The 21,962-nt window shown below is 48.7% G+C and overlaps 1 pseudogene; it reads left to right on the top strand.

Annotated features, from left to right (window-relative positions):
* The first annotated feature begins 383 nt into the window (after window positions 1–383).
* The window catches only part of LOC129736197 (hydrocephalus-inducing protein homolog), a 48,519-nt pseudogene continuing 26,940 nt past the window's right edge, over window positions 384–21,962 (top strand).

Raw genomic sequence — 21,962 nt, forward strand, 5'->3', positions numbered from 1 at the left:
CCCACCAAAAAACTTTTAAAGAGTAATAAAGGACAGTTTGGGTATTAATAGAGATTTGGATAATAATTCCAGCAAATAGTTCCAAAATACATGGAAGAGGGGGAGAAGATGAGAAGTGCCAGCAGTCTTTGATGTGTGTTTGTGGCTTGTGGGACTGAGCCCACAGCAAAAGGCTGTTTTGGAGTGTTTGTTCTGGGCTTTTACTTCTATCAGTCTTAACTCTGCCACTGAAATATGGTCTAATTATGAAACAGGGTGGGGATGCCGGCTGCTCCCCAGTTATGAAGGATGCCACAGCCCGGAGACACAGCTGTCTCCTTTGGGTCTGCCATGGAAGGGGATGCTGGATTTTCCAAGTCCCGTTGCTGTTCCTTGCAGGTCAACTGAGGCATGGCCACTGGAAAGCCCCGCTGGTTCACGGGGTCCTCCAGGATGGCTGGTAGATTCCCGAGCCAAGTGGTAGTGCCTCGTAATCTGAAGCTAGCCAGAGGGACAGAGAAGCCTGCAACTGTAAGTACCTGCTGCGGCCAGGTAGGAGCTGTGTAAGGCTGGAAACTGCCCCCGCGTCCTTCCTCTACCTGCCCCTCCTGTTGTCTGGCAGCACTGTGAAGCTGGACACCACCTCCCCGTCTCTCTGCTGCCATGCTTCTGTCGGAGGTGGTGACCATGGTGCAGTAGGGGATGGACTGTGTGCTGCTTCAGGGAAAGTCCAGCGTTGTGTCTGGATGTGCCACTGGAGCCAGTTTAAATGAACGTACCGGGCATTGCACCGGAATAGCTGAAGCGTGAGCGTGTGCTTCTTTCCGTCCCCTTTGTGTGGGCAGTAACGTTTTGTCACGTCGGGATGCTTGCCAGCGCTGCTCTGACCATACCTGCCCTCCAGGCAGCTGCGCATGTGGTGGGCTGCTCAAACTCTGCCTGAAGGTTTCGAGAGGTATGGCTGGTCCTAGATGGAACAGGTTCCAAAACAGTTGTTCTGTCCCGTATCCCATGTGGAGCACAGATCCAGCGCTGCAGACAGCAGCGGAGTCAGGGCAATTCCTCCTCCCCATCCTCAGATGGCCCTTTTGCTGACCAGAGCTCACTTGGCTGAAGATGACCTGGTGCTGAACCTCTGTTGAGGAGATACCTTTGCATACTGCTGTGGAGGAGTCTCGGAGGCCCAAACAGAGAAAACAAGTGCTAATTCAAAAGAGATAACTAAAACTTGGAGCCATTCCTCTCCACCTCAGTCTTGGCACAACACTTATTTTCTGCTTTCCTGACTCACCCAGCAGACATCTCCACATGTGTGGTGGTTGTGAGCGTTGTACAAGGATGGAGTTAAGGGATTTCTGGTAACTCCTCCCAACCTTTTCCAAAGGTCACTGGCTCACTCCGGCCAAACTGGAAAGGAAACAAATGCCCGAAGAGCAAAATCCCCCAACATGTCACATCAAATCACGAAGGAGAAGCTAACGGGACAAAGCTACTTGTTTGGAGCATGTGTATTGCGCTCTCTATCATTAATTTACTAATGGTAAATATTTCAACAGGTAATTATGGAACTTCCAGGACTATCCTAGCGGCTATGATCACAAATTATTCATCGGTGGCTCTTGAAGAAGAAAAGCCTTTCTGAATAAAGGCAGTTCTGTAGCTCTTGCTGGTGTTTTGCATTTCAGCTGACTCCCTCTGCCTTCCTGAAGGAGATGTCTCTTACCACCAAGCAGAGGCTGGCCAGCACTCAGGAGATGCGGCGACCCCAGATTATCCAGATTCTAGACATGAGCGAAGCCTCCCATCATAAGGTAGCCTTTTCTTGCCCTTTTCCTTGCTGTTTGATGTGACATTTGAAGAGAGCGCGTGCTTGTGACAGGCTTGCCTCCAGCTTATCTAAATGCCTTGGTGACTAAGTCCTGTTGTTGTTTCAAACTGCTGCCGGTGTGGAGTTCCTTCTGCTGGGGGAAAGGTGAAACATTTTTCCCCAGTGAGATGTTGAAGTCCTGACCTGCGCTAAGCCCATATAAACAACCTCTGTTGAAGTTGGTGGCTTTTGCTGGAGATGAGCTACTGTGGCTAAAGCACGATACTGGGGGAAGGCTGGGGCGGGCCACAAGGATGCAAGCTTGCAATTTCCCACCTTCCTGCTGAAATAGCCAGCGTTTGGTTTGGTGTAGTCTCTATCAAACGCTTGGGGTCATAGGATGCCCTCAGTGGTGGCTGCGTTGGTCTTTGAGGGCTGAGGGCCTACGGTAACTACTCAAGGTGTAGCTAAAGCAATTGCATGAATGCTTTGGGTTGGAACATCGAGTGGGACCCGTACAGGGTGTTAGATTTTTCAGGCTGCCAGGTACACAGGGGAATGGCCCTGGGCAGAGGGGAGTGGGTGTGCTTTATCTGGATCAATGTTTATTTACACGTGTGTTTAAAGCTGCTTTTCTTACAGATCTGCTTAGTATAACACACGTTCCAAAGGGGTAGATGACTGAGGTAGGCTGTTGAGTGGAAAACTGCCAGCAAGAGACCTGTAGCAAATTGGTTAAGGATTGCCCTAGACAGCGTGTGAGGTTGGGAACGCCTCGGATGAGCACACACAGAACTGGCCGTGTGCTGTGGCTGCTGGCTTCAGCACGACCCTGACTCCTGTGGAGAAGCAGGAGACGTGCCTGTGTCTTGTGAGTGTGAAGAGTTCAGCTGGAAGGGGGGAGGCAGAGCAGGGAGGAGTTTTCTCAAAGTAACGCCTCGGCGCTGTAAGCATTTGCTGTTTCTGTATGTTTTCACACCTGCTTCTGTAGTGGTATTAAATAAAATGGCAATAATAGAATATAACGAAGCATCCATTTAAAGCTTGTGGGAAAAGGAGATGCCAAGTCCAGCCTTACTCAAATTGCCCAGTGATGCTGGGAAAGTACCTGGAACTTACCACCTCATCTGTCGCTTTCTTAACAGCGGTGTTCCTTTTTGGCCTGTCTTCTCTTCTTCCTGGTTTCTGGGCTGTGTGTCAAAAAAGAGATTTGAGGATGTGTAGGGCTCCGTCTCTGTGTCTCAAAGTAAAGATGATCCCCAAATTGTTTCCCATGGGGTCTCCTGTAAATTCTTGGCTTTCCCTTGCTCCACGAGTGCTTACAGATCTTGCAGTGAGTGCTCTGGAGCTGTGTGACTGTGTTAGCCCAGGGCTCTGCCGGAGGTAAGTGCTGCCTTGCCTGTTGGAGAAGGAGACCTGGAGAAACACCTGCTAAAAGAGCTGCTCGCTTGAGCCTGCTCAGTGTGGCCCAGAAACTTTTGATCTGCTCAGAACACAGGTGGGTGAGCTTCTGTTCCCCTAGCGTGAGCTGGGCAGGCGTACTCACCAAGGGACTGTCCTTCACTGGAGGCCAGTGTTGTATTCTCTCACTGATGAGTCTTTCTCCCCGCGGCTGAAACTCTCTGCTCTCTTTTGCATCTCCAGTTCTCGGCAGTTGCCCCGGAACAGAGCTTGTTCCAGCCTTTCCCATCAGAGGTGGTATTTCAGAACTACGTCCCCGATGAGGTCTATGAAGTGCCACTGATTCTGAGGAACGTGGACAAGGTAAGTGCTGGGATGTGGAAGTTTAACTCTGTGCTGGAACTGGAGAGCAGTGTCATCCGCGCGGTGCACAGCATAGCCAGTCACCTGCTGCAGCACAGCGCATCCAGAATAAAAGGTCTCACTGCCTTTATTTTGCAAGACGGTGGAAATCTTCCCATGCTGAGGTTTCTCCCCCTGGTTTTGGCTGTGTGTTGGTAGTACCTCACTGAAAGGAGCTTTTCTAGTCAGCACCTTTCCCCGTGGAAGCCCTGCACGGATGGGAATGTTGAGGGCTGTACAGTTCTTCCCTGCCCTCGTGCTTTCCCTCGAGTGTGCACCGCGTCCTGGTGGCTCCATGGTTAATCTCAGTTTCCACAGGGCACCTCTGCCTCTGGGTGAGCTGCACAGAGAGCTGAACGGGCTGTCAGAGCTCGGGGTGGGGTCTTCTCCACTTTATGCTGGAGTAAGTTATTATTAGTGGTAACAGCGCTTCAGGAAAGGTGTTTTGAAACAGCAGTGGAAGCAGGCTGATTTAGCAGCAGCACCGGGAGGCCTTTAGGTGCCCCTTCAGGCTCCTGCTAAGCTTAGTTGGGTTCTGCTCAGGTTTTCCTGAGACAACGTGATGCTCTGCTTCCCCTTTGGAGAGCCACAGCATGTTCAGAGTAAAGTGCCCTTCCTTCATTGCCCTGCTACCTCTGGCCTCGAGCTGTTTAGCCCAGGCAGAAGGGATTAATGTTCACTCTTATGTGTTATGTGCATGTACCTCCAGAGCTAAAAGTGCTTTGTGAAGGTGGTATCACCAGGTCTCTTCTCCTCCTGTTTCCACAAGCGGCAAGATCATACTTTCCTCTCTTTTCTGCAGGTTCCTTGGCTGGTGAAGGTCATCTTGGAGAGCTCACCTTATTTCAAGCTGATCAGCCACCATGCTGTGTGCCGCAAGGTACTGCCTGGCATGCTTGCGACTTTCCGCATCGTTTTCTCCCCTGATGAGAACAAGGTGAGACTGGAGGTCCCGAGAGATGTGTGCCTTCAGTGGGAGGTGATCCTGCGGGGCTGGGTTCAGAACAGGGCATCTGCTGTGGGTTTTGAGGCACTGTCCTGGTTTCAGTGGCATTGCACTGGATCTACAGCTGGGGGAAACTTTTCCTGTGGTGAAGATGATGCTGTCATAGGCTGGAGGCTCTTCTATGCTTCAGACTGTGATTATCCTTCAGTGCTGGAACATTTAATGCCATGTCTGTTGGCTTCAGGGATAAGAGTGCACTGTGTGGTGGGGTGGCCTCTCATGGTGTTGGTTTCTAGTATCTGACCATTGCTGCATAATTACGGGTTTGCTCTGATAATTATAAATACAAAAGCCTGTTTGCATAAATACAAACCTGTTGTTTGGAGGACCCAAAGCTGAGCCTGATCAGAGTGAGGACCACCACCTTTGAAAACTGGAGTCGCTTCTTGAATGCGTATCGTGTTGGACGCAGTAGTGAGACAGCGGAACGCTCTGTCTGAAGCCGGCACTTTTCTTGCACACCGGTTATAGCCCGTGCCGTGCTGCGAGGTTTGCTCTAGGCTGTGGTCAGGCAGCCTGCAGCTGGTCACATCCTGGCTGGCAGCACCATGCAATGCCACCGCAGCAGGGACTGACGAGCTGTGCGTTCCCTCCCTGTGCTTTCCTGAGCGTTTTCAGGGGAAGGTGCACGTGGGACAGTAGGAAAATGGCAGGGAGGGGTGCTGATAAGGTGTTTAGCCATCGCACCTCTCTACTCAATGTTAGGGGCTTAATTATGATGGAAAACGCTAGGGGAATGGCTAGATCCAGAGAGCTTTCCCCTTTTCCATCTGGCAACCAGTTCCCTGCCTCAGCCTGGGCTGGAGCGAAGGTGATGCTTTTTCATACCCTCTGTGTTCCAGCCTTGCCGCTGTGCTGCCCCTGAGGATACTTGCCCACCTGTGCTCCAGCTGTGATTCTAGGGGAGAAGATGCGCTGTGCTCGTGGCAGGGAGCCAGCCTGGCACAGACACGCTGAGCTCCAGATGTCTTTAACCAGCAGGAGGCTGGTGTGCTGCAGAGGACTGAGGCATCTGGAGCGCACACAGGAATGAAGGGGCAGGTAGAATCTGCAGGCAGAGTGTTAGCCTGGAGCCTTTGGGCAGTCACGCTGGTGTGGCTGTGCCTGCGTGCATGGGGCTGTGGTTGCTGTGTCAGCTGGCACCTATTCCCTGCCCCGTGTGCCATGCTTTTGCTTGGAGGTTGGAACATCGGTGCTGTGGCCCTGGCAAGTCTGGCACTGTGCTGTGATGTGAAGGGGCGACGGTGTTATCTGGAGGCTTGTTAACGCAAAAGGGTTTAGTACCTGGCATGGAAGGGAGGAAGCCCTGCAGGGGAACACAGACAGACAGGCTGACTCTTTGCATCAGCACTCTGCTGCCTCTTGGCACAGTTCTTTGCGTGACTTTGTGGGTGATGCAAGGTGAGGGGGTTGCTCTGAGCCAGCTGGTGTTTCTGCACCAGGCCAGAGGTGCAGGCTCCCTTTGGGCACAGCTAGTCTCTCATCTTCTGTTTGCTGCTTAGATGTAGTTTAACACCCTGTCCTATCCTCAAACAGCATGGCTGTAGCAAACTAGAGAGGAAATGCCCTGTGGTGCCTGGCTCCCCATGCTTGTGAAATGATCTGTTGCTTTGGGGAGGGACTGAGAAATTATTTTACGTCATTCGTATGGAAGGTTAAAATGATGTTGGCCTAGGGCAGTTCTCCATACTGCCCAAGTGACATAAGAGCTTAATCTCACCAAGGTAGGCTTTGCAGAGGACACTGCTTCCTTTAAAATGTGATTTATTAGTATTCATGAGCATTCATTTTTGGGATGGAAGTAAATTGGTTCCCATGAGGGGCAAAGAGCTGCTCTTCAACTACAGAGAAGCAGCAGAGCAACACATGAACATCACCCCAAACAGAAGTAGGGTGAGATAACTCCTAGGAGCACTCATGTCCAGTACTTTGTCCCTTGTCTTGCCCTTGAACTGGTGAGTGTGTGGCATTAGGGAGCTGTGCCAGCGAGGTCCTCCGCACAGCTTGAGCGACACCCTGGCGGTTTCTGCCGACCTGGGTTTTGTGCTCCTTGCAGGGCATTGGGAGAGGGATGTGGGCTGCTTGGTGAGGAGCACATGGGGACTCTACAGCAGAACCAGAATGTTGTACAAATCGGACTTTTTGTCTCATACTTGATGGAGTGTGAGTCAGCAAAGTGCTGGAGTGCTGTCACTCAGCTAGAAATGCATCAGTAGCATGGTCAGGATGTGCAGAGCACCTTGAAAAGCCCTTAGCCAAGAGGCAGGCTTTGGGAAATGGTTCTGTAAAGCCACCTGTGTTGGGCTTGCAGTTGCTTGCCTGCAGAATATCTATGTGTTAGTTGTGGAAGGCTCAGGAGTGCTACCTTTGAATAACCCCTACATCTCTGATACTGCATGATCCACAGGGACTGTGGATAACCCAGTGAACTGGGGTCTGGGTCTTCCTGATGAGGAGTTGGTTTATGTCATTCTCTTGCTTTGAATCTGTTCTTCCCTGGAGTAAGTCTGACTTCAGTGAAGTCAGTCCTGATTGAAAGGAGTAAAATTGTGCCTCAGCCCTAAGTAATAGGGCCATGTGAGTTGTTAGTGGCTGAAATGCCACATAGCCCTTTCTTGGAAAATGAGCAGTTTCCTACTGTCTCGCAGTCATTTGGGAATGTGCCACGTGCTTGGACTGTCAGAAAAGAAATAGCTGGTGTGCCTTTTGGTTTATTGGCACTTGTGTTATAAATGAACTGCTAATTTTTCTGCTGGGCAACATTTCCAGTTTGTTACTCTTGCTGCTTCTGATTTGCACGTTTCTGTTTTATGGCTCCAGTTGTACAGTGCGGATGTTCTCGTGCCAGCCCCTGTTCCCGTGCGTTCTTGCATTATGGTCTGACGGCCTCTGCTGAATTGGAAACCATTGTGGCACTGACTGGCAGATAAACAACAGACAGAAATACTTCCATTTGTGCGTCCTTCAGGCTTATTAATAGTTTATTGTAAAGGAAGAAGGAAGTAAGAAGCACATAAAAACATAGCACAGCTTATTCTGTGTTGTCCTCTTGCTCTTTTCACTGTAGCAGTGCACTGTTTTCAGGCAATGCAAGTTCAGTCTGTGAGGTTTGTGAAATTCATTGCTGATGCTCAGTGGAGACTGAATTAATGCACATTGATTACTCTGAAATAGGACAGTGAGTTATTGCGTTACTGAAATGAAGTCCTTTAAAATTCAGCCCAGCCCTGTTAGATGTTTTGCTGTGCACAGAAGCTATTCCAAGAATACTTTTAAGATGACTCTTGTGAGGAGGAAAGGGGCAGAGGACCAAGGCAAATGGCACGGCGCCACAGGAACCTGAAGCCAAGTGACTCATTTCAAAGACTCCTGCGAACCGGCGGCCGAGGGGGGCAGGCGCAGGGGCACCCCCTCTGCTGCGAACGGACCTTCATCCTCAGGTCTCTCCTCTGTTGTCACGGCCCTTATTTTCCAGCCTTTCTGATATCAGGGTTTCAGCGGGAGCTTTCCCTGCTTGGCTTGCCGTGTTACCTCATGCTACAAGGATCTTTTCTTTGCAAGTTGGCTGCTGCAAGGACTTCAGTGAAGCATTTGGGATAGGTTATGCAGGGAAACTGACATCTGAGTTTGGGGTTCTGGGCAGTTAGGGTTGATATTGCTGTGACAGTAATTACTGTTAGCCTGAGTTTACAAAGAGCCTGAAACAACACCCAAGACGAGCAGCTGCTTCAGTCTCAGTGGGTGCCAGTTCAGGTGCCAGTGGTGATACCTGGAAGGCCAGAGCTTGTAATTTACTGCTTGTCACAGGGGAGCACGAGAAGGGGAACCATCATACAACTGTCTGTATCTTCCTTGAAATTGAGAGGGGAGTTGTATGCAGGATGAAGTCGTATTTTCATGAAAACCTATAGCCTGAAGCTGTGTCTAAACACAGCAAACTTTAATGCATAGATGGGATGCAACCCCTCTGTCATCCAGGCACGTTTATTTAGAAACCTCGTCTTAAACAGTCTGCTAAGGGTTTGCAGTTGCAAAGTAGAACAACATTTTGAACTGGTCTCAACTGTGCCCCTAGGCTGCAAGCAAGTGCGTAGCAGAGTTAGCGCCCTGGTAACACGAGGCAGTGCTGCAGTAGAGACTTTGCAACCTGTGGCCCCCAAGGGAGGGCAATTCAGCTTTCAAAAGCTTAAGGGACCATAGGTTCACAGTGGCACAAACAGCCAGCTTCTGCCTAGCACCCCTCTTGCCTTGGGTTTCCCCCTGTTTGGGCTGATGCTGCATTCAGCTTGGTGCAAGGTCCCACTTTGGTGGGGTGGTAGAGCGTGGCTGAAGGGTCAGCCCACTCTGAAGTGCTGAGTCAAGCCTTGCACGGGATGCCATGTCCCACGGTGTCCCTGGAGAGGGGGCTTGGAGCATAATGTGCATCTGCGTGAATGACGAGAGGCATCTGGAGTATAATGTGCATCTGCGTGAATGACGAGAGGCATCTTTCTCTCTCAAGGTCGTGGTTGTCTCTGTGAAACCAAATCCTTGTTGCTTTAGCCTTGCCCTCAGGTCCCTGGAGAAATCCCTTGTGCATTGCTGTGCAGGTGGTCCCAGCGCCCCTCACCAGCAACGGAGCTGGGAAGGCTGCCTGTGCTTGCTTTTGGGGGGGATTTATTTCTTGGGCTCTTAATTGCATTGCTGTTGATCCATTTGCTCCTTAGCAATGACAATTACTTCCTTTTACTTGCTCCAAGTAGCTCCAGTTGTTGAAGTTCCTTTTTTCTTTATCCTCCTGCTGATCTGAACTTGCATCCTCCTCTGCCTACCTGGCACCTGAAAGAGGGAGCTAAGTAAATATGGCATGACAAGACTTAATAAGGCAGGTAGCTTTCAACTGGCTTTGCAATGCCTTTGTTACAGTAGTGTGGCCAAAAGAACAACAACAAAAGCAAATAACATTCTTCATTTGCTAATGAGTTTCTGAGGATCGAAACAGTGCAGGACGTGAAGTACCCAGATAACAGGTGCTTTAAATTCATATGGGCTGCCCATAGCTTTTATTTTAGAGGGCTTAGGCTGCAAGATTGAGTACAAAATTGCCAATTCAGAACGACTTGCTGAAGATGTAACGCTTTCCTGAAATGCGGTATTAAATCATGCAGGTTGCTTGCTGCAGTTCCCTTCCTAGTATTTTACCTTCCAAATAGGAAAAGCAAAAGCCCTTCTGCAGTTTCTAGGGTGAATATTTGAGATGTCTAGAAAAAGAGATTATTCCTTTTTTTCTTGGATGGGGCAGCATCTGTATTGACAAGCTTAAACCCCAGCTGAGCAGGTGGTAGGCGAGGTGCTGGGTGAGGCGCTGGCTGTCAGCGCTTGTGTTAGAGCAATAGGTACGTGTCTGTGCCTGGGCTGGCTGCCTTAGGGCCCTTCCAGGAGGGGATGGGGACAGGAGCAGGAAATCCCAGCTGTGGGGGAGTCTGGATCGGTTCTGCTGAAGGGAGTTTGCTGCTGTATGCAATTCCTAAATCATTAAAATCCTAAAGCGCTTGCTGCTTCAACAATGATAAAAATATCAAATTAATTAAAAGCACTGAGGAAAAAATCAGGGCAGCCAGTGAGTGACGAGAAGCAGAGCTTTTATCAGCTCATCAATAAGAGCGCTGCTGGGGGTAATGGCTCCTGGCCCTATGGCAGCAGTTTTACCGCTGGTTTCAGTGGGGGCAAGGTGATAGTTCCAGCGCAGCGATGCCACGCCATACATCTGGAGACTGCTCTGCTCATCTCTACAGTAACATGATTTTGGTAATTTGATTTGCCTTCCTGCTGCTAAACGCCAGACAGCCGGGGCGCGGGGGGGATTGCCTGGCTCTGTTCTGCAGAAGGCAGTGGCTGGGACTGCACAGCCGGCTTTGCTCTGGTGGGGTGTCTGAGTGTCCCCCGTGTGCAGCTCCCAATGCTGCCTGCCTGGGGTGGGTGTGCTAACCAGGCACGCCGTCACTTACTCCTCTAGAACAGACCTTACAAAGGGGTGTGATTAAGGCATCAGCCAGAGCTGTCTCCTGTGTCCCCTGAGGCTGGGGTGAGATGTAAAGGGAAACGGAGTTCAGACACAGGAAGAACTAACACCCTTTAATTCTAGCGCAGAGGTGGCATAGGCTGCTGAGGGCAGCGCTTTTAGGTACTTGTGAAACCTCTCGCAAAAACAGTTTGGGTCTGGAGCTGAGCCAGCTCTGGTGTGGGGAGATGGATCAGGTGGCTTTTGAAGGGTGCGTGTCCCCAGCCTTGGCCCTGTAACGCTGTGAGAAGGGGCAGGAAATACAGCCGTACCCTGCACTGCCCTGACGCTGCCGCAATTACCGTGTCCAGCTTGTGAAGTATTTCACCAAAGACTGACCGTTGACTATGCATGTGGTGAAGTCCTTTTGAAAGTGTACCTGAGCATCCCCTGCCAAGCTTCAACAAGGTCGCCGCGTTGCTGGCACTGGAGTTAGTGCTGTGGCACAGCTGGGTTCTCAGTGGTGCTTCCAATAGTCTGCAGTGGTGATCGAAGCAGGTTGCGTTAGTGCTGTGATCCCTTGCATGAAGAGACTGTTCTGGTGTCTCAGAATCAAAGCATCAGATAATTGTGGTGCTGCCAGCTTGCTGCAAAAGCAGGTGAATCAATGGGGTTGTTTCTTCTTTGCAAGTTAACAACCCTGTGCAAGTCATGCTACTGGAATGAAAGCTCATGAAGGTAAAAAGTACTGTTGTGTTACTGAATGATACTGCTACAGTCATAGAAAACAGCAGTTTTCCTTCTGCCACGGGGAAAGTACTAAAAGCATTGTGCTGAGATTGTTTCTTTCCCTGCAGGATTATTTCCACGAGCTCATCTGCATCACAGAAAGGGAGAAGTTTGTTGTGCCTCTCCGAGCTACAGGTGCCCGAGCTATCCTGGACTTCCCCGACCAGGTGAATTTCTCAGCCTGTCCAGTCAAGTACAGCACCCAGAAAACACTGCTGGTTCGCAACATCGGTAACGGGGCGGCCCGCTACTGCATCAGCACTCAGAGGTAGGGAGCTCATCTCTTTTTGCGCAAAACACTGTTGTGTAATAATACAGTTGGTAAACAGCGACAAAAAGGAGCCAGAGCATGTGAGCTGCTGTACTGCTGCCGTGGCTGGAAATGGGCAAGGCACGTGGGTTTTGCTGTTGATTATAGTGTTTGAAGCATGGCACAACCTCTGCTAAAACTCTGCAAGCTGCAGAGTGGAGTTTTGTAGTGCAACAGTGTCTTCAGTGCACAGTCATGCATGACTGATTCTATTAGATTGAACGAGCAAATGTAGGAAGGCAGCTGGACTGCCCTTGGGCTGTATAAGATCCTGCGTGGCAGACAACAGCTCTAGGAGCTCAGCTCCTGAAGACCAAAGGCAGTGTTAAGAAATGGGCAAGCTCTGAGCTGGTGGAAGGGACATTTAAGAATTTATCGTCAGCTTTATCAGCAGTTTGTCTATAGTAGCAAGTGCAATCAGAGATGATAGATCAAAGCAATTGGTATTGAGACCCTGACAAAAACCCTGTGGGGTCCAGAACCTGGTTTTCCAGTAGGTTTGATCTGGTCCCTGGGATCCAATATTCTTCATTAGAATGAGCTCTTAAGTGGAGATGAGCTGGCAGTGGCTTCAAACCTGCACTTTAGCCCCAAAGCAGAATGCCAATGGGCGCACAGGCAAAAGGTGCAGCAAATACCTGGTGCGTGGGTTGGGAGCCTTTTCTAGAGCTTTGTCTCTCTCAGATCTCCTGGAAAGTGCTCAGCATGCTGTAGTAGCTACCAGCAACCTCCTTGATCTTCAGTACCTTCTGAAATGGTTATGTGGCCCTATTGGCCAAATATACCCATTCCCTGGGAGGCCACAAGCACGTGGCATTTCAGCAGTCTCCTGGTCAAGCGCCTGATGTGTGCTGTGTCGTGGACAGCCTGTACTGTTCCTCTTGGTCTGAGAAGACAGTCACTGGTTTTCCAGTTTGCTGAACTGGAGAGGGTAATGCGTTTTGGAAACTGCACTTGCAAGGAAACCAGTTCAGCTGGCTGGTAGTTAGCTCCGTGTTACTTGGTCCCAGAGGTTTTGGTGTAGGAGCTGAGGTCCAGAATGCAGCAAAGACCTGCTGCCTGCCTTAGTGCACCTGAGTTGCTTCGGTTTCTTCCCCAGGAAGACAGGGGTCAAGAGAAGGCTCTTTGCTCTTTCTCCTGGGAAATGCAAAGGTCCAAAAGGCTTCTACCAAAGCCTGGCAAGGCTGTTGAAGCAGGCTTCCAGGATGCTATTCAAGCAGGCTGCTTCTTTTCACTGTGGAAATACATAGGCAGGAACTTGTAAATCCCTGTACAGCTTCCCTCTGGGATTTCCAGATCTAGTCGTCACCACCAAAACAAGTACCCAGTCGTGTGTAGCATCTCTTGACAATGTCCTTGCCAACTGTTCTATTGAGTGATCCAGCGTATGTTGAATCCTGCTTGATACGGATTTTATGCTGAACTTCATCAATTGAATGTTTCAGTCCTGATTTGCAACAAAGGGATGGGAAGCGTTACGAAAGCTTTATTTCAAACTACACAAGAAAGTACAATTCTGAATAACTGGATTGCGTGTGCGCAGAGATCAAAAGCTGGTAAGATTTCCCATGTCAGCCAAAGGCATCAGTCATCTCTTCCATTTCGTTATGAACTTTTGAAAGCCAGTTTGAAATTTCAGGCTGATGATCTTTGAATATAAGCAGTGTTTTATTCTAATTAGGTCGCCCCCACTTTCATTCAGATTTCTTTTTAAATACTCTGAGGTTCCTGTCTTTTTGCTCTTTTATTTTTTTTTTTGCTTTAAGTGTTCAGCAATATGTCATAATGAATTCCTCATTGGGAACGTTCTTAAAGGTTGAGTTCCTCTAATGCCTGTCTTTCTACCATCTGCCTATATATATGCACAGATGTATAGGAAATAATATGAGAAATTTGGGGAACATGTGAAATGGAATTGGGCTGCTGGAGAAGATAAAATCCTAGAATAACTTTGGAAGAGACCTCTGGAGATCATCTGAGCAAACACAGTGCTCAAAGCAAGACCAGTGTCAAAGTTTGATCAGGTGTGCACTCAACACGAAAAGTAAGACCAAGTGATACCAGCCTTCGTCTTTCCTTCTCAAGGCTGTGCAAAGCCATTTATCCCAGCATCTCCCTGTATGTGCTGTGCTCCAGCCCCTAAGCTCCTCTTCTGTAGAAAGGCTTTCGTGCCCACCAGCCTGTACTGCCAGGGATTCTTTCATCCCAAATACAGGTTTTTGCATTTTCCATCCCTCGGCTGCATGCAGTTCTGCTGTGTCCCCTGAATAGCAGCCCAGCCCTCCAGCATCTCGACTGTACTCCCCCAAGCTTGTATCCTCCACTCAAAATCCGAGTGCTCCCCACTCCTGACCAGGTCACCACGTCCCCTTGCAGCCTGGGAGCAGAACAACCACGTTCTCCCTGTGCGATGAGGCCATAGTGTGCCAGGAGTGGTTTTTCCAGCCAGTGCTGGGGACTGCACCAGGTGACAGTGGGTTCCCTGCTGCTTGTGCTGTGAGAAGTTGCTCAGGTGCCTGCCCCGAGGTCCCAGGTGAGCTCAGTGGCTCCAGCAACCCCAGCAGAAAAGAACTGGCCTCCCGGCTGGCGTGACAAGTTGGCTGGAGAGTCACACCAATACACTGCTCCACAGGCGATTAGGTCATTAGCTGTTAATTGTCTTTGAACAACTCTACTTACAGAGGCTTTTGCGGGAGAGACCGCTTTCCTCCTCATGTCAGGGGATTAATTTCCCTGCGTTAGAGGCTGTAACCAAGGCTGCATCATTATTAACGACAGGGGAAGTTTTTAGTTTAATGTCATGCATTCTTTTGAATGACTCCCATAATGATTGTTCAGCATCACAAACACTTAAACCTGTGCTTTGGACACTAACGAGTGATGTTTCCTGTCCTGGAGAGCTTAATGTGTAGATACGAGACGCAGTATTTAAGAGTTATGGCATAGGTGGTAGGAGTGCCAGCCTTACAGACTTAAATTCAGGACTGTTTTAGCTTCTTCCTATTTAGTGGAGAACTGAAGCAGCTTTAGTGTGTGCTTAACTTCTGCTGAGTACAGATGTAGTGTTGTGTTAAAGCCAATATTAATATCACATAATAGTTTTGTGTGCCGCTATGTGTAAGCATGTGTGCACGTGAGAGGGGGAGGAGGCTTAGTGGAGTAGAAGGGAATGAGAGATCAAAGTCTGTAGACCATCAGCTGGCCTCAGTGTCCTTTATTCTCTCTCTGCACAACTGAGACTTCTTAGTTGCTGCAACTTCTGTCGTCTGGCCTGGGCGAATTCAGGCTCTTGCCCCTTTGCAAGGCAGCTGCAGGTGCCACAGTTTCCTAGTCCAATGCGCTGCTCCTGTCACTTCTCTCTGCCTCCTTTCTCAAGATTCCCTTCTCTATGGCATCAAGTGTAACCTACCAGCTTTCACCTTCAGTGCATTTTTCAGCCCATCTCCAATGCTAACCTTTCCTCTCGGTCAGTACTGCGAGCTCTGCTCTTGCAGCGGGTCACTTCACAAGGACATTCCTTGCCTCTTACAACTTTATCTAAGGACTTGTGTAGTGTATTTCACTCCACGGCAGAGCTCTCAAATGAATCCATGGGGCCAATTCAGCATCCTTCTGCTGTTGCTTGTTCAGAACTCTGCCTTGCCATGGTATCTACCAGAAAACATGGCCACATTTTGACTCCTCTTTAATAAGGGTGGGGGGGCACAGGGACCCTAACACCGAAGCACTCCCCATTACGCAGCTTGGCTTTGTGCCTGTCCTCCCCCTGCATGTCCATACCCAGCTCTTCACTGCATAGCGTAGTAATAACAAAATAATAATAGTATAAATATAAAAAAATCTCTTCCTGCTGTTCTCATTGTTAAGGCTGGATAGTGAGTTTCTTCTCCACGGCATTCATGGAGATAAATGTCATTCCAGTACATTTCAGTTGAAAATGGTGCCTGGAAGCAGATCTCAGTGCAGCACTGCCTTTTGCTGACATTACATTGTGCTATGCTGTGCTATGGGTTAGAGAGGATCTGTCTGAGAAGGTCCATTTAGGAATGTCCCATCAAGCTCTGGAAGCTCAGGAAATGATCCTACATGGCACAGTGCTAGGAGCCGCCTTGCATCCCTCCCTGCAGTACCCATTATACTACATGGAGGTGTGGGACTGGAGAGTTACCATGGGATGTACAGGGATGTGACAACAGAGCCTATGTGCAGGGAAAGAGGGAAAGAGAGAGCTTGTGAGATGCTGGCTCTGTGCAGGATTTTTTCAGTATGGAGATGGAGTCTTGGATGCTTTGACCTAACAGACTGTCTTTACCGGAGTGGTTACAGTGCTTGACTTTGGCTTTTATACCATTACCAAAACATTATATATGCCAAGATTAGATGATCTTTGGGTTTTTCTCCTGCAATAGGTCTTAGTTGACAGATGAGGCAATTCAATCACCAGTAATTTTACTGTCGGTCTTGCGGTTGGAGGCAGCTTTTAATGAAATCAATTCTCACAAACTCAGATGATTTTATAATGCAAATTAAGGCACCAGTGGAGTAAAGGGGTTTTGGTTGTAGAAGAGAAACATACCATGGGACGAAGTATGTTGCAGCCTCGTTGCACACTGCACTGACTAAACGTACGGTTGCAGGAGAAAAGGCAGCGCGGTAGTCGGGAAAGCCTGAGCCACAGAATTGTCAGCGTTGTTCACTTGTCAGTTGGTTGCTAAATTGCCAGGAGTATTTTGCCCGTGGTATCCTCATGGGATTTAACTTTTGCCCAGCTTTGTCAAGATGGGGAGCTGATGCCTGGTGAAAGCAAGCAAGATGTAAACACCAAGACAGATCACAATGAAATTGCTTACTAATCTGGTGTTGTTCCCTTTCTGAAGGGCAATTACGGGCAAGATCTCAGCAGGTTCTGCTGGGAAGGTCTCCCTCAGATTGGTGCGGCTAGATGAGTTTATACAAGCTGGGGACTGCAAGGCACCGCTGGGAGATCTGGACCTGTGAAAGTTCAGATGTACAGCAAAGCAAACGTACAAATGGACATAGTTAAAAAGCATGTCAGAAGAAGAGCTATTAATAAACCTCCAAACCTTATCTTTCCTGTTTTGTCAGGAGCAGTAGTTACTCATTACAAGGGTAGATCTAACAGGACAAGAATTATCTTAAAGAACAGCTCACAATTAATGGCTAAAAGGCCAAAGTTTAGCCTGCCAGCTTTGTCTGTTGGCAGTGGTTTTCATGTGGCTATTAGTGTGTCAGGGACGTTTCCTTAGCATCTCTTATCTGTAGGCTGCAGGGAACAGCTTAGTGATGTGGACTGAAGTTCAGAGTTCAGGTTAAGCATGGACCTTACATCCCTCTGGGTCTTGGAGAACCAGGTCTACGTGAGGGATACCAAGCTCCTGCTACAGCAGGAACCAAGTTGTCCTGTGGGTACAGCGTGGGGTGGGAGGCAGGAGGTGCAGTGTCTGACTTGTGCTCTGTTTCTCAGTCCTGAGAATGAGTCCTGACCTCGGTGGGATCCTCTTCTCTGGTAATTTGAAGATATGAAGGTTTCTACTTTCTCAGGCATCCCCTGAAGTCATCCTCAGGAGTGTCATTCCCATCCCAGCTATCTGAGGGCAGGGGTATGCAGACATGGGGACGGAGTAGGAAGGGGATGGGATGGGAGGTAGGGCTGAAGTGTGGCCTTTAACCAGCAGCTTTTCGGTTCCGGCAATGTTTCTGGTAAAAATAATAAAATAAAAGGGGGGGGGGGGGGGGGGGGGGGATTTCTCTGTGCCTTTCCCACAGCAGGCAGTGATCCCAGCCAAGCACCAGTAGAGCCCTGCCCAGTATAACCAGGCACAACCCCCAGTGCAGGTGCAGGGCCATGTAGAGCAGTCCGGTTCTGAGGCTGGCGGCGCCTTGGCTTTCCTCCTCCCTCCCAAAAGTCTCAGGTCCAGCACGTGAACATTGCAGGCCCAATGCTTCCCCGTTAGTCACTGGCGATGTTCTTGCTAGTTGTGATGGGAGCAGGTCAGGCCCCCAATTGCATCAGTGTCTCCTTAATGAGCAGGAAGTCCAGCAATTTCATCAGCTGTCACTGCTTACATGAACGAAGCTCAGCTTGCGCATGGCTCCGATTTTTCTCATTATTTTTGTGGGCTGCATTCCCCAATCCCTGTAAAACTCTGCAGAACATATTTTTAAGGTGACAAATTGACCAGCAGCAAAGCACTAAATCAAATAACTTTTGCTTTCTAAGTGAGGCTGTACAAGAGCCGCAAAGCCCAGCTGCTGTTGTGCAGAAACATGTTGCATCTGACTTTTCCCTGAGCATTAAAGGACTGAATTATGTCTGTCAGCTGAGAGCTGTTTATCTGGTGAGAAATCATAATTGCTCTTGTTAAATCTAAAGTACACTGACACTTTTTCATAATATTTCCCACACATTGCAAAGAATTTCTCTAGTAGGCCAAGCAAACAGTTACCAAGCCTGGATTACAACCCAGAGCCCCAGACTGCATTGCTTGTGAATATGCAGAAAACCTCCTGTTAAAGGTGCCTTGAAATGCTCCTGGTAATGGTGCTTCATTTAGCTAGAGATTTAATTGTTCAGGCTGTAAATGGGATACTCCTTTTGTGTCTTGTTTTCTTGTTTCTGTATCACTCTAATCTGCCTTTGCACTCATACAGATTTTTCTTTGCTTAGAACAGCTTTCATTGAAATGCTGATAAAATGTGCCCTTTCTGAGGCAAAACCAGGATGCTTTCAAGGTAAAAAAAAATAAATAAAAAAATAGATAGATTAATTCTGCCAATTAAACTCTTAATTATTCTCTGGTCATTCAAGAATAAACTTCTGTTCTCCCTGTCTGATTTCCAGGGTGTAATCTCACTGGGACAGGTATCGCCTTGACATTTGCATCTCTTGAGGTTTATAGGTGGCAGGAAAAGACGAATTCAACTCAGTGTCAAGTTGTGCATGCAAATAACTCTTGCCATCTCCGTGCCCTTCAAAAACCCTCCTCCGATCGTATCGCTAGCAGTCAGACTCTTGAGCCTTGCTGCAGAAAACTGGATGCAGGGTATGGGGGAGACGAGGTCATTTTATAGCTTAGGATCTTCTGAGGGCTGGAGCTCTTCAGGAGTTGGGTCGGTGGCTCAGTTCCTGGCCCTGTATGTTCTCTTTTTCTGCTGCTGACTGTGGTTTCTTGGCCCCTTGCTAATACAGGTGAGCTGGAGTGAGCTAGACGGCAGAAGGAACGTAGTCCCCAAATGTCCCACAATAATCCTGATGTGCCTCTCTGTGTTGCAGCCCTTTCTCTGTTGATCCCTCTGTTGGGACTCTTGGGATTGGCAATGCCATGCAAGTAACGTGGACTTCCACCCAGAGAAGACTGGTGATTATTCTAGACCCCTGACAGTTCACTATGACACAGGTAAGGTCTGGGCACTGCATGGTGCCCAGTCTCTGTGTCCTTCAAAACAGAGACCTTTCAAAGCAGAAAAATGTTAAGCTTGCTTTGCAGACTACTTCTAAAACCTTTTATTTCAAAACCTCTGTATGTTTCGGTGCTTAAGTGAGCAGGTAAGGGGCAAAGACTGCCTGTGCCCTTGTTCTGTGTGGCTGTGTGCCGGTCTCTCCCTGGGGGATGCTGGTGTCGGCTGGGTGCTCTCCACCCAGCACCGCCCATGACTGTCATCTGCCATCATTCCCTGTTGTCCCAGTCACCTTAATTCCCTCTCCAGGTGTATCTCCCCTGTCCCGGCTTTGCCTCAAAGAAAAGTGACAAATAGTTGGTGTTTAGGGGGCTTTTAAAGTGCATCCCCTCAAGCAGGAATGAGGTTTTTTGGAATCGGGTTTTGCTGGGAGTTGCTGATTCAGATGCGGGAGGAACCTTGATTCTCCGTTACGGTGTGCATATGCACGTGTGAAGCTTCATTCCTTGACGGTGCTATGTTTGAAGCACAACGTGGGAATGCGTGCCTCTGTCAGACTCGCTCCAATGCCGCTGTCTCTTACACATCTGTCCCCTGCACTGCTTCTACGTTGTTTTGCCGCAGACCCTTGTTCTTTCTTTTTGCCCTCTACCCACCTGCGTCCCACAGCTCACGACATCAGGACTAATGCAGCCAGGACTTGAGGGCTCTTGGGATTTGGCAGGAAGAGCTCGCTGCCTCCCGAGATAGGTGTAAAATTTATGTTAGGCTAGGAGAAGCTGAGATCAGGCCACAGAAACACCATCAGCTTTAAGCTTCACTTAAGAGTAAGTGGGGAATATCTTTAGGAAAAGGCGTCATGTTAAAATGCTTCTGTCGGCCTTGGCTCAGCAGGGGTATGTTGTGGTGCCGAACGAGACGCTTCCTCAGTTGCATGAAGGCACTTGGCGTGTGTTTCCTCTCGCCTGAGAGGGAGGTTTGGTTTGTCCCTGTTCCTCAGCGTTGGTCCTTGGAAGTGTGGTGTCCTAACCGAGGTGATGCTGTGTGCTGCTTTAGCCCGGCAAAGAGCATTTTAGTTGTCTTGGGTTTGTGGAAGTTACAAATGCTCCTGTATCTTCCAAATGCTTATGTAGCCTTACGACTTATTTCAGCTTTGTCTAACGTTTTTCAGTTATTGACATATTCACGGAGAATGGTTTATGCTCACTCAGAGGAGCTTATTGTTTTGGGTAACAGTTTCTAGGAAGAGTGACTGAAATATCAGCTAGGGAAGCACAAAAAAGTGCCTTATTTGTATGCCTATACAGAATCTATAGGATAAAATTCAGAGGGCTAGAATTTCTCTGGGGCAGATGAGCAGTGACAGTGGAGATTAGGGCCGTAGGGTTTATACTTTGTGACGGAACAGAATGAGTGAATAATTAGGGCCAGGATCTTTGTGGCTTGCTTTGAAAAACCTGAGAGTCTTGTTCTTACTGAAACAGCTGGTTCCTCCATAGTCGATCTTTGCAAAAGTGATTTGTGTGGGTAGGCCATGGAGATAAACCCTCTGCTGGCTCTGAGATGGGTGTTTTCCCAGGAACACGTGCAGCTCCCTGGGAGATGAACCCAGGATTTCATTCCTGCCTGCCAGTACAATGTTGCAGTTATTTTGAAATAAACTACGAATTGCAAAGGAGAGCAAGGGGATAATGAAGGGATTATCTCTCTAGCTTTGAAGCATACAGGTAAGTGAAAGGCTGCTGAGATTAATTGCTAATGTGAAGCAGAAACGTTTAATCCATCAGTCTTAAAAGGTGTGGTGCAGAGCTTATTGCAGGAGTAGCACAGAGCACCAGACAGTGTTACCTGACCTCGCGCGGCGAGCCCTGGCTAATGTGTCCGGCACCACGGCAGGCTCCCTGTGACACGCGTACAGAAAGCAGCTGGGTTGCTCTTTCAGAGCCACCAACAGAGTGTTTATTAAGAAGCAGAAGTGCTAAGAGCAAAACAGCAGTTTAAGGTGTTGGGAGGCGTTTCCCTCGCTTGGCTGTGTATCAGTACTGACTTGCTCGCAGGCAGCAGTAGTTCTCAATGGATCACACCCTTCTTAGGGTGACTTACGCAGGATCAGGTGAACATTGCTTAAATTTCTGCTGAAGCAGGGTCAGATCTGTCCCTAGCATTGCTTAAGCAAGCATGGAGCTCTTCCATGTGAACAAGTCACAGTTTTTCCCTTAGCGTATGATTTGGTTGATTTAAATTGTGTGTCCTTTGGGCTGGTTAGGAGCACAGGTACTGTCCCCTGGATAGACTGTGTGTGTGGTGGCAGTTCTGTTGCTACACATTTATGGATGAGCGTGGAGAAAATGTTTGCTGCTATGAGCGTAATGATTTACAATGAAAACTTGTCCTTCAGTGCTTTACATGCCTAAACTCCTCCTTTTCACCTGTGTACATGTGTCTGGGTGTGAAAAATCCCAGCTCGTACTGAAATGAGGGTGACTTGGGATGTTCTGGGCTCCAGCATATCCCTGTCCAGCACCTTAACATCAGGTTATGGTACTTGAAAGGGTTTCTGAAACCTGTATGCGAAGCACTCGTACAGCTTTGGAAAAGGTTTCAATACCACTGAAAGTCCTGTCGGTCAGTTGGCCTTTCCCAGATGACGTTCAGCCCACCCTGCGTGGACCGTGTGGATGTGGGAAAATAAGTTTATGGAGGTAAGTCCTAGTCTCAGCCAAGCCAGTATTCATAAAGTTTAGATATTCTTTCAGCTGTCAAGTCCTGCTCAAGTGAGATGATGCCCAAGCTGCTTGCCCTGAGTGCTGCTGATTGTACACCAAACACAGTTTGCTGCAGTAACAACATTTATTGCAACCTGGCAGCA

This window comes from Falco cherrug, chromosome 5 (genome assembly GCF_023634085.1).
Source record: "Falco cherrug isolate bFalChe1 chromosome 5, bFalChe1.pri, whole genome shotgun sequence".
Classification (NCBI taxonomy): domain Eukaryota; kingdom Metazoa; phylum Chordata; class Aves; order Falconiformes; family Falconidae; genus Falco; species Falco cherrug.